Here is a 13,200-nt window from a genome sequence, read left to right on the forward strand (position 1 = left end):
TGGATACATTAGCACCTTCCTATGTTTGTTCCGCAGGTAGGTATCACAGCTTCTATGCATCTCTCCTGACATAGTGGCGAAAGAGGGGCCACCCTTAGGAAAGGCAATGGGTACAAATTCTAGATAGGACACCTTGAGCAAGCATCCTCGCTTTAGAGAATCCTGTTGATTGTTTTGTTCTCCCAATATGGCTGACGCAGATTGAGAGCTCCAGGATCATATATTGACAAAGGCTGTGTGGCAGTGCAGTTCTATATTTACAGACTGGTGATTCACTGAACTCTGCTTAGCTACTGCAATATATCCAGGTAAAAGAATGACTGCAGGATGAAAGAGAAAGGAATAATGGAGTGAATTTGAAGAGGTTTGACATAATAAGCATTTATAACTGATTCTCTCCCTTATCAATTAGACCCTCATTTATAGTGTCCTGGTTAATGGGCCAGACACCCCCGCCCCGTGTTACAAGTACCAGTAATTCTCGGTGTGTCGAAAATATGGCCCATTACGAGTTGAACAGTGAGGATCCACTGAGAACTGGGAAATTACCAAGAATCAGGAATTTTGGGTCTTGTTCACCCAGTAGTTCTTCATTTGTGCCCGGACTTTCACCTGGAGACATCTTTGGGTGATAGTTAAGAGGTCTACGGTGTTCCAACAGATCTTCTAATTCCAGTGGGGCCAGTAACTGCTGTACTGGCCCACTCTAATTAAGTGTCCGCTTGTAATGAGGGCCTTAAGCTATCTTGTATCATACACTTACACCAAAAGTATGTTCCTTGAAAGGAGACAGTCAGTGATTTTGCTTCATGACTGTGTTTTAAAGGGTAAACAACATTTACCACGCCTCTGAAACAACGCATGCCATTACAACACGGTCATGACAACGCCCGCGTTGTTACATCGCATGCCATTACAACGCAAGCTGGTACAACGACTTGCTGTAGGGGGCAAAAGGTGTTGGAATTTAAATCCAGCACCTTCCCTACTATTGCACAGACTGGAGTTGGAATAGTAAATTATACTATTCCAACATCCAGTTCTCCCCCTACAGCAAGTCGTTGTTGGCATGCGATATAAGAATGCGGCCGCTGTAATGACAGTGTGGTAATGGCATGCGTTCTAACCGCATGCGTTATAACATGGCCTATTCGTTTTAATGTTCTTGCTACTCCAGTCTACCCCTTTTTGGCAAGACGAGAAGAAATTACTGATGGTGAAAAAATAGCACCACATTAGGATTTTCTGAAGCAGTCTAGAAAACGTCTACCTGTATAGCTAAAAGAGTTTACCAATACATCAGTTTAAACAAGCTAAGTAGACAAAACAGCAAACCATGGCAGGACCAAGTATAACAGCTGTCGCACAACCAGTTATGGATTTGAGCCATTCTATTTTTCAAAGTCTTTGTGTGTGCACTTGGAATCAAATAATTAAATCAATCGGGCGCATTTATTCTATACACTTTTGTTTAATCTCCTAGACGTAAACCAATTCAATAACGTGGCCACCAAATTCGCTCACTCCATTGCATATTTGCAATACGCAAGGTAATCTCTGTTTAAGAGAATTAGAGGGGTCATGTATCATGATGTCACTGAATGGTCTCCAAGCTTTAAATTAAGACACATGCCCACTAAACCACACCCAGATAGTTTATGTGCATTGTCTGTGCATCAAAGCCCAGGATGTCTTAATGTAAACCTCCCACATGGGTGCACCTGCCTCTCTTCTATCATTATCATCCGCCTGAATGAACACATGCTTTCTCTTTATAAAATACTCTTAGCTTCACTGTCTAGCAGGCAGAGGCTTCACTGGCACCCCTTATGCCCACTGTCAGAATGGACATCTGGGAATATCAAGAACCTGTGCCTGGCAAAGTCATACTCTTGTTGATGGCAGCAGCTTTTAGGATGCAGGGCCAGATGTACGACCCATTTTTGCATGTGCAAACGGGTTTGCGTACCCGTTTGTGCATCCAAAAACATCATGGGCCATGTACAAAGCCTATTTAGTGAGTCGCAATTTATTTGCGACTTGCTAATTAGGTTTTACAACTGGTTATTTGGAAGGGGCGTGTCCTTCCAAATAGCGAGTCTCAAAACCATGTACTAATGTTTTGCAACCGCAATTGCAGTCGCAAAACACTCGCAATTACCACCTACTTCAAGTAGGTGGTAATGCATTCGCAAATGGGAAGAAGTCCCCAGGGGACCCCTTCTCCTTTGCAAATGCATGCGAAAATATTTTTTAAGGGCAGGCAGTGGTCCGTGGGACCACTGCCTGCCCTTAAAAAATGAAACGAAAACCTTTCTTTTTTTTTTAATGCATCCCGTTTTCCATTAAGGAAAACAGGCTGCATATTTTTTTAACTGCTTTATTTCAAAGCAGTCCCAGACATGGTGGTCTGCTGAGCCCAGCAGGCCACCACCCCTGGAAGGGACTGTCATTCACAATAGGCTGCAAATTGAGATAGGCTCATTAATATCAATGAGCCTCGCAATTTGCGACCACATTGGGAATCGCAAACAGTGTTGAACACACTGTTGTACATTTTATTTTACGCCACGCAATTTGCGACTCGCAATTAGTCGCAAATTGCGAGGTGCAAAATAACATAGTAGTACATCTAGCCCCAAGTTTCTTGCATTGAGTTTTCTCTCCCACGTATGGGAACCTAATTGAGCTCAAAGGTGTACGGTGCACTTTCACAAGGCTAAAAGTTCAGGATCTCTTCAGTTGGCTAGCCTTGCCCCATCTAGGATGTGGGTGTTAACTGGCTCCACAGAATTTGAGAATGACTCCTGTGGTTTTATTTTCTAAATACTTGTTTAAACTTCTTCACCAATTTCATTAGCTGCTCCCTTGGAGAAGTAGTTAAAGCTTTTCACTTTAGTTGGTTTCAGTAATCAGTGTACTATTTTATTCCCCTATCTCCACTGCCCTCTTTCTCCGGACACTTCACTGGATCTATGGCTGAGGTCAAGGAGTTGGGAAAAGGGTAGACTAACCTGCTTGTTTACCCATCGCAGCGTCAACAACTCCTCTACAGCCCAGCTCACCTGCTGCTTCTGTAAACTCTCCCCTCTCACTTACCAGCGGATTCTTGTTTTTCTGCCCTGCTCCTTTGCTGCATGCATCCTTGTGGGCAGTACTAAGATGTACCATCAGGATGATGGCCAGGTACATAGCCTTCGTAAACCCATGATAGGGTGACCTTGTTGAGCTGCTATGTTCCTATGCCTGGTGGTCTACTTATGGAAAAGAAGCCTTTATCAGACCTGATCTATTTCTGTCAGTTCCCATGCAAAGACATGCAAAGTGGTGATTTGGGAGTCGGTAGGATCTCTTGGTTAAACTGCCATTGAGCGCTCAGCTACTCCCATAGCCCTTATTATTGACAAAAAATGCTGCTAGCATTCTAAAAAAAATCCCATAGTGAAGTTACCCTGCACCTGGTCAAAAAATACTTACCTGCCCACTCTGTCCATTTCAGTGATTGACTGCGTCTGTGTCACCTTTCCAGCATGTGACCACGTGAGTGCCGTTACTGCAGTCGTCTAGAGTTCTTACCAAATTACCTTACTTACTTTTTATTTGCATAACTCAATATTTTTCAATCTTGCCCTGTCAGTGATCACATGTTACCCATCTGTAGCTGTAATATTTCATGCATCACTGTCTTTAGATCCAAGATAATGTTCTGGGGCCCGAATTCTATATTGACAATAGAAAATAAACTGTTCCAGAGCTGCTGCTTTTTAGTGCAGCGTTCTAAGTTAACATGAGACATATTCTGGACTGTGGGCATAAATTCTTAATCTAAGCAGTTTCGCAGCTGGTTCAGCTGCATCAGGTCAGCGCCAACTTAACTCTTAATGCATATAAGAAATTGGGTTATTAGTTGAGAGGGGTGGAAGCCCTACTCAAATAATAGACACAATCCTGTAAAGTATTTATGTAGCAGTCAACAGTAACAAAGTGCTACATAAAAAACAACACAAGAAAAATCCCACATCAATGTAGAAAATAGAGTAAAATGTATTAAATAAAAGACATCAAAATGACGAAAATTGAGCAATAGAACTGGAGATTAGCCCCTAGATTCATCATCGGCATGTTTTGCGTGTCTGTAATAGCGAATAATAAGGAATCTCTATTACAGACTTGCAAAACGGGATTCATGTAGGAATCGCAATATTTATTGCGATTCCTACAGCTTCCTTATTTGCGATTAGCTAATTGCTAATCGCAAATAAGGAATAACTTCCCATTCATTCCTATCGGCCTAAAGGCCCATAGGAATGAATGGGAAGACATATCAATGTGTGAATCGCTATTAGCGATTCGCATTTTGAGTTTGCAATTTCAAGGGTGCAGGGGTGTCCAAAGAATACCCTGTTGCACCCCTGAAATGATATTGGATGCTGGTGTTACGCACACACATGTCCCAAGGACATGTGTGTGTGTAACATACAACTTAGAGAAATGCACTTAAGTGAATTTTTCTAAGTTTCCTCTATTTACCACGAGGTTTGACTTCGCGGTAAATAGCGGCCCAATAGAGATTCCTTAAATGCAATTCCTCGCAGATTTGCGAATTCTATAATAGCGAATTTTGCATTTGGGATGATGAATCCCAAATGCAAAATTTGCGCTCGCAAAGGGCCAGATTCTCAGAATCTGGCCCTTTGCGAGCCGATTTCGGCTTCATGAATCTACCTGTAGAGGTTTTAAAGTTTTAGGTGAAAATAGCACCAAAAAGCACAAAGCACCACTCACTGTTATGTGGTTGCGCTGGACTGGGTAAAATGTTATGGTCGACTGTGTTTCAATACGGGTTGATACAGGGACCAGGTTTATCCTAGTGAAGACTTGCCTTCTCAAGTCTGCATAAAGTGTGCCGTTCGCGTTTGCAGGGACTGCAAGGAAGAGGCTGTGAAATGAGGAGCAAGTCGGGTGTCACTGATGGTCGCTGCTGTAACGTGAAGAGTAGGTCATCTCTGGAGGTTCGAATTAGTGGTAGATGCGGGCTATTGCTTTTCGGCATGGACAGCAGGTCCAACTTGAACTTTGCTTTGGCAGTTGTTGCGGATGGTTGATTCTCGGCACAAAGAGGTCACTTTGTGGATACGAGGAGCCCAAAAGTGGCATAACAGAACCCGCAGTTCGGGTGGGCCAAGCTCCAGGGTGCCCTCTCAAGCACTGTGCATGTGTGGCAGCTGACAGCTCCTGACATGGTCTGGAGCGTGAGGGGCTCTCCATACACTCTGCAAGGGGACCCCTCCTCAAATTTCATTATGCCACTGGAGTACAAAACTTCTTTATCTTCACATTTTCTTCAGGAACAATACCCACTAGTGCCAGCCAAGGGTCCATGACCTGGGAGGCATCTCTTGGGGATAAGGACTCACTCCAGCAAAGGCTACCAGCAGGGCTCAGACAGGTCCAGTTGGTGCTGGTGAGATGTGCTGGTGAGATGGGCTGCTGCAGGGAGGCCTCTGGAAGTTTAATGTGTGTCTGTAGCTCAAGTAGATTGTCGTCTGCATGTTGAAAAGTGGACCGGCTGCTTGAAATAGCTGTGACGCTCCAAGGGCTGGAGCAAGTTCGCAGCTGCTCTAGGGGCGGTACATTAAGTATGATAGAGAGCACTGACCAGGTTTATACCCTGTGCACCCAGTTAAGGGTGCTCACACCACAGACCAGAGCAATGTGACCTATACATAATAAAGTCCCTGGTGTCTTAACCTAATGTCACACCAGACCCAGTGTTGCTGGGGCTGCACAGGGATTAAAATGCAACATAAATTCAATAGAGCACTGTGGCAGAGGCCTCTCGAGGCACCGTAGAAGCAAAAATATACCCAGAGATTCAAGATAAAAACACTGGTGCAGGTGTGAGCACGAGGGACATGGAACTACTTCAGAGATCTCTCTTAAAATGCCATTAAAATGTTTGCTCTAAATACTCTCTGAGTAGCTAACCATCACGTATAACGTTATCCTTTTCAATTAGTTTCCCTTCCATTTCATTCTTTATATAAAATTATTTCAATTTCTCTCTCCTGCTTCTCATTTAGCTCTATAATTCTATTATTCTCCTTTCCCTCTTTCCTCTGCCTCTAATCCATCTATTGTTTTCTGTCTCGCTTTCTTCCACTATAGATTTTCTGATTGACACTTCTAACTATAGGTTTCTCGCCTTAGAATATTCCGCCCGTAGTTAGCAGAAATTCTGAACTTTTTCATAGCAGTGATCCCGTGCACTGCTAGTTGGCCTCATGAGAGGTCTGCATTGACTCCATGCTGCCCTGGAAGTTATAAGTGCCACCCCATGCACACTTACGTCATTTCCTCTCTATCTGGCTTTCTGATGTGATTCCTGAGCTTGTCTTTCGACATTGATGGTTTCTGATGATGCCAACCTTTTCTGCAGTGTGCTAGGAAATGATGTCCCAACCGAAAGCAAAGGATTCATTTGTGCCGTGACTGCAGAAATCAGATGTAGGTCACATATCTGCATAAGGTGTGCCCTTGGTTCGTGGGCTTAGGGCACAACATGAAGTCGTGTAGCAAGTATGCCTTAATGTACCTAAAGGTGATTTAAGACCAGGAAGCTGTATGTCTCCAAACCCAAAAAGAAGTCTTGCATATGCTGCTCCAAGTCCTGATCCCTGTCACCGGGTCACACCTTCCACCTCTCTATTTCCCATTTGAAGGCCTCCAGTAACTCGAAGTGCATTTCTAAACCAGGCATAAACAAACTAGCAGGACCCCGTGCGGCTACGCTGAATTCAAAGAGAAGACACGAGGGTACCTAAATGTTAGTCTCTCTCCATTGAGGTCAGTGGCCACAGACCTGATCCTTCAGTTGATTCTGAAGTGCCCCGTGTTTCCTCAGTCATTGTCGACCCTGCAGCAGATCTTAGCAGATCTGACCCTAGAAAGAGGTTGTATTCACATTTTCAGTGTCTTTCTTCAGGTCTCATGAAATCGCAAGGGCATCCATTTGGCTTACTGCTTACAGGGTCTCTCTCTAGCGCCTTATAACCTGTTACCAGGCATGCACTGACTCCCTTACAGACCTCTACTCTGGACCTATGATCCACGCTGGTACCCACCACCTCAACACCACTGGATGATCCAGTGCGGATGTCCATGTCGATCTCCAGCTGAAGTTGGCTCGAGCTCCACCAATGTTGCTGTAAGATAACAAAGGCGCAACCTTGACTTCATGCGCCAACATTAATCCTGTACCTATACCATATACCATGTAACAACCATCAGCAGAGGCGCCATTGTTTTTTTTGCATTGACTGATCCTTTGCCTGAGCTGGGTGTACCCTGGGATATTGATGATAATGATGAAGTTGATGATGGTGGTGGGTGGGAGGAGGACCTGTTCTACCTTGTTACACTAATGAGGCACTATACCTTGACTTATGGCATGCCAGTGGGCTTGATACCTCTCCTGAGACAGACTTTGACTCACTGCATGGGACACCAATGGAAGAAAGAGCCTCATTTGTAGTGGTAGTTAGCAGGGCAGCCGAAGTGCTAGAATTACAGATTACCTTTATTGAGATTAAAATAAATGTTTTGGGGAAAATTCTAAAGCCCGGGCCAGCACATCACATCTCTTACTTCCATTCAACAACACTTCCAAAGATATTGTGGTGACTACCTGGTAGATATCATGTTCTTGCCTACCTGTCAACAGGCAAGTGGTCAAATGTACTATGTCTTTGCCTGGCAACCTCGATTTTCTCACCAAGCACCCCAGTGAATAGAACCTTATTATGCAGGCCTCGACTAGTAATGATGATGATGTGCATTTGTAGAGCGCAAATTGCTGCCCGGAGGCGTCCAAGCGCTGGGAATACCATGAATCCGCACAGTGGCCCAGGAGGGGAGAGAAAGGGGGTTAATTAGACTGGATGAAATAAAAAAGTTTTCAGCTGTTTGCGGAAGGCCGTGAGGTTGGGGTTGGCTCTGAGATGCAACGGAAGGGCGTTCCAGGCCTTGGCAGCATTATAAGAAAATGTCCTACCCCCAGATCTGGATCTTTTAATTCTGGGAGCCATTGTCAAGTCAAGTCAAGTCATAAAATTTGTATAGCGCACTACATACCCAGAGGGTTTCAAGGCGCTTAGGAGGGGAGGAGGATTATTTGTCAAATATCCACGTTTTAAGCTGCTTTCTGAACGCTAGGTGGTTCTGGTTGAGGCGAAGGTAAGCGGGGAGTGAGTTCCATGTCTTAGCAGCCAGGTAGGAAAAGGATCTGCCTCCCATGGTGGTCTTGTTAATGCGAGGTACTGTGGCGAGGGCTTGCAAGGAAAGTCTGACTAGAGCGTAGGCTTCTGTTGGGCGTGTAGTGGGTAATTAGGTCCCGAGTAATCCTGGGGCCAGTGTTTCAGAAGTCCTGATGTGCTATGCACATAGCTTTAAACATAACTCTCTGGCGCACCGGTAGCCAGTGAAGGGATACCAGTCCGGCCCTCACTGACTGTCTGCGGGGAAGGTTGAGTAAAATGCCTGCTGCACAGTTCTGGACTGTCTGAAGCCTTCTCAGAGTAGATTCAGGAGCACCAAGATAGAGTGCATTATTAAAATCAAGGCGTGACTGAATTAGACCTTGCACGGTTGCTTGTTTGGCTTCCAGGGGGAGGAGAGGGAGAATTTTCTTTAGCATCCTCATGATGCCAAAACATGTGGCTGAGAGTTTTGTGGCTTGTACATTAAAGGACAGAGATCTGTCCAGCCAGACTCCGAGACTCTTGATACTGTTTTTGGGAGTTGGGGGGGAACCCAAACTAGGCGGCCACAGGGGAGCGGGGAGTCTGAGATCCGGGGGGCCTAGGAGCATAAGCTCAGTTTTGTCCCCATTCAATTTTAAGGACGATAGGGACATCCAGGTCTTCACTTCCTCCAGGCACTCTCTAAGCCCGCCCCGAGCAGGTGGGTTGGCTTCCTGCGTCAGGGAGACCACCAGCTGCGTGTCGTCCGCATATGAGATGATCTTAATCCCAAATGGGCGGACGACATCAGCCAGTGGCCTCATGTACAGGTTAAAAAGTGCAGGGCTTAGAGAAGAGCCCTGGGGGACTCCGCAATTCAAAGGTCTGCTGGTGGACACAGACTCGCCTTCGAACACACGGAAGGATCTGTCCTCTAGGAACCAACACCAGGCTTTATCCTTAATCCCGGCCTGGGACATGCGGTACAGCAGAGTGTCATGGCTGACCGTGTCGAAGGCCGCGCTGAGATCAAGGAGGATCACTGCCACTGATCCTCCTTGATCCAGGATTTTTCTGCCTTCCTCGGTAACCATGAGGAGGGTGGTCTTGGTCCCATGTTTTGGTCTAAAGCCTGTCTGGGTGGGGTCCAGTAGATGGTGATCTTCCAGGAAGTTTGTTAGTTGTTGATTTATATAGTTCTCCAGGATCTTGCTTGCCCACGGGAGCAGGGATATGGGGCGGTAGTTGCTCAGGTTGATAGTCCAAATTAGGCTTTTTCACTAAGGCTCTGACCATAGCCTGCTTCCATATGGTTGGAACCGTGCCAGAAGAGATGGAGGCATTTAAAACCTCCCTAATAATAGGCAGGGTGGTCTGCGAGGCTGCCATTATTATGTCTGGTGGGGCAGGGTCATCAGGGGATCCGGATTTTACTTTCCGTGCTAAGGGTTCAAGAGTAGCGAGATCCAAAGGGGGGAAGTCAGTCAGCGTGGGTAGATGTTGACTGGAGGGGGGGGTGCGCAGGGTGGAGAAGAGGGGCTGAGGGAGTAGGGTTTTTTGGGGGAAAGGGAGAGTAGATAGAGCTTATTTTCTGATGAAAAAATTTGGCGACATTATTGCAGTGGGTGGTGGACTTGTCCGCCTGCAGACTAGGGGGCTGTTTAGTTAGTTTTTTAATGATTTGGAAAATTTCCTTGGGTTTGGATTTAGCAAGCAAAATTTTCTCGGAGAAGTATGAGGCCTGAGACGGTTTTATCAGCGTTTTATATTCACTGATGGCTTCTCGATAAAGGGTTTTATTGTCAGTAGAGTAATCAGATCGCCAGCGCCTTTCCGATTTCCTGCAGAGTCGTTTCTTGTCTCTAAGAGTCTCCGTATACCACGGGGCAGTTTTATGGGAGCGTTTGAGCGTGATTTTCTTTTTGAGAAGAACAACGTCAAGAGATTGAGTGATCCAGTTGACATATGCCTGGTTGGCTAGGCCAGGATTGTCATTAACCATGGGTGGATTCTCAGCAAGTTTGCTAGTCCAATTATCAACTGCTAGGTGGGACCAGGCTCTCGTGAGTCTCGTGGTTGGTGTTGGTTCAGGGTTTTTAAACGCAGTCCAGTTGATGGGCATCAAGAAATGATCCGTCCAGGGCAGGGGGATAGGTGGACTGGTTAGAAGATCAGGGCAGTTGCTGAAAACCGGGTCCAGCAAATGGCCCTTCACGTGGGTAGGGGAAGTAACCCGTTGGGAAAGTTGCAGAGCTGCTAAATCATCTGCTACGGTCATGGCTATGTGATCTGAAGATGACTCGAAATGAAAATTAAAGTCACCTAACAGGATTAAGTTGGATGTGGTATTGAGACGTTCAGCCACGCTTGAAGGTAGACTGACATGGAACTGCTTCGGGGGGCCGGGGGGGCGATAGATAAGAGTGCCAGAAATGCATCTGTTAGGTGAGAATTCAATGTTGAAAGTAAGGCTTTCACAATTCCGAGATGGTTTCGGAGACCACTCGGCAGTGAAGTTGTTCTTTATGAATTATCGCCAAGCCTCCTCCTCTCCCTTTAGGCCGGTCTTGGCGGGAGATTTGGAAACCTGGTGGGAGGGCTTCTATGACCGCTGGATCGGCGTCAGGGGATAACCAGGTTTCTGTTAGGAACAGTATGTCTGGTGTGCGTTCCTCTATTAAAAGCGCAATTTCAACCGTATGTTTGGGGAGAGAGCGGCAGTTAAGTAAGAGCATGCGGAAGTCGTGTAGCGGTTCAGTAATTATTTTAGGTTTGAGGGAGCTATGGCATTTAGGACAGGTAGGCGGTAGAGTGTCAGCTTGATAGCTATGTCGACTACAGTTGCTGGTGGGTGCCCTGAGACTATAGAGGGTTTCAGCACTGTAGTGTATAGGGTCTGAGGACTGGGATGCAGGGGGATTGGCCCTAGGCCCGACTCGGCGCGGACGAGCGCAGACGAGCTTGCCTTATGCGCGCCTCCGGCGCGCAATCGTCGGGCCCGCTGCGCTCGTCCGCTGCGCTTCTGATGCATGCACATTATTATGAGGCAGGGAGGGGGTGTGGCCTCGAGGGGGGCATTTCCCTCGCTTCAGCGTGGCCGATGGCGCCTGCCAAGACTCCCCCGAGCTCTCCCTGTGAGCGCTAGATCCGCTGCTGGGGATGCTTTTAGGCAGAAGAGGCAGGAAAAGCAGATACTGGTCAAGTTTTAAAAGCAATCAGTTACAGGTATTTCAAAAAATGAAATGTGCAAATACGCAAAGCTATCTCCCGGCTGTGCCTCAGGAGGGGGTGATGGTATTCTGGCGCGCTCGTAGGTCAGCGCTCTATTTATACTCGTACAAGGGGGCGTGGCCTCGAGGGGGCGTGTCCCTCGCTTCAGCGTGGCCGATGGCGCCTGCCAAGACTCCCCCGAGCTCTCCCTGTCAGCGCTAGATCCGCTGCTGGGGATGCTTTTAGGCAGGAGAGGCAGGAAAAGCAGATACTGGTCAAGTTTTAAAAGCAATCAGTTACAGGTATTTTAAAAAAATGAAATGTGCAAATACGCAAAGCTATCTCCCGGCTGTGCCTCAGGAGGGGTGAAGGTATTCTGGCGCGCTCGTAGATCAGCGCTCTATACACGTTCAAGGGGGCGTGGCCTCGAGGGGGCGTGTCCCTCACTTCAGCGTGGCCGATGGCGCCTGCCAAGACTCCCCCGAGCTCTCCCTGTCAGCGCTAGATCCGCTGCTGGGGATGCTTTTAGGCAGGAGAGGCAGGAAAAGCAGATACTGGTCAAGTTTTAAAAGCAATCAGTTACAGGTATTTTTAAAAAATGAAATGTGCAAATACGCAAAGCTATCTCCCGGCTGTGCCTCAGGAGGGGTGAAGGTATTGAAGGTGCATTTCCTCCTTATAGAGCATCCAAAAGGATTGATGCCTTTGGCAAACATATGTTTTCTTCGACCAGTTTCTTGCACTGCGATGTTTAAACACAGTCTGTCTGTTGGGCAGGTGCACACATGCCCTGTGGGATATCTCTAATGATGCCGCGGAAGCGGTGGGGGGGGGACATATAATATCCCACACCGACCTTTACAATCTCTAAGGAAGCGTAAATACTATAATGATGGGCCCATTCGTCAATATCATTTCCACTAGGAATAGCACTATCAAAGGTCCTCTAATGGATCTTTGGTGGATATAAAACGGACTAAGTAGAGAATTCAGAGAACTATTCCTTCATAAGGACCTGTAATGAAGAAACAGCTATACCATAAGTTACACCACCAGTACATCAATAATATGACAATTGTTATCTTAAAAATAAGTAATGATACAGGAAATAATGACTGACACTATTCTTTCTAAGTACCTTTTCGGTATTATTTCAGAAAATATGAATGGGCACACACTAATACAAATCATAAGAAACACACTTTGTTCATATTATCACAAGTTAAACATCACAGTTATTATGAACAGACCCATTCAGAGATAATCAAATGTAGGTGAGAAATGCAGATGAAGAAATGATAAATAAAGAACATCAGGGTAATCACACTTCAGTTACCTCTCTGCAATTTAGAGAAAAACGAATGCACATCATGCAATTAGTCAAGGAAACTATCTCCACTGCCATAGGAGAATAGTGTGGGCAGCCTCACCAGCCGATAATGTGCAAAGTCTCTAGGGAAAAGGTTTTCCATAGTTCAGATTGCCAGGCAGTACAGGAATCAGCACAGCACAGCATACAGCATACCACGGATGCAGGACAGTTCACCAGAATGTGAACGAGCCGATGATCATTTTACCACCAGCATCTTTATACTGACTTCGCAACTTTGTTACACTAAGTTAGAAACTTTCCTGAACCCTACAAGTTACTCTCATTGGTCAGAACGAAGGAGGCAAACATCTGACGATGATTTAAAAAATGTCACTAAACAGTCTTTGTCTATAATTGTATAGCTTCCTACAGAAGAAG

General features: G+C 46.0%; 1 protein-coding gene across 1 annotated transcript in view; it reads left to right on the forward strand.

Annotated features, from left to right (window-relative positions):
- Window positions 1-13,200, forward strand: part of TBC1D32 (TBC1 domain family member 32) — a 959,368-nt gene that overhangs the window by 449,403 nt on the left and 496,765 nt on the right. The gene's annotated exons all lie outside the window — the stretch shown is intronic.

This window comes from Lissotriton vulgaris, chromosome 6 (assembly GCF_964263255.1).
Source record: "Lissotriton vulgaris chromosome 6, aLisVul1.2, whole genome shotgun sequence".
Lineage (NCBI taxonomy): Eukaryota > Metazoa > Chordata > Amphibia > Caudata > Salamandridae > Lissotriton > Lissotriton vulgaris.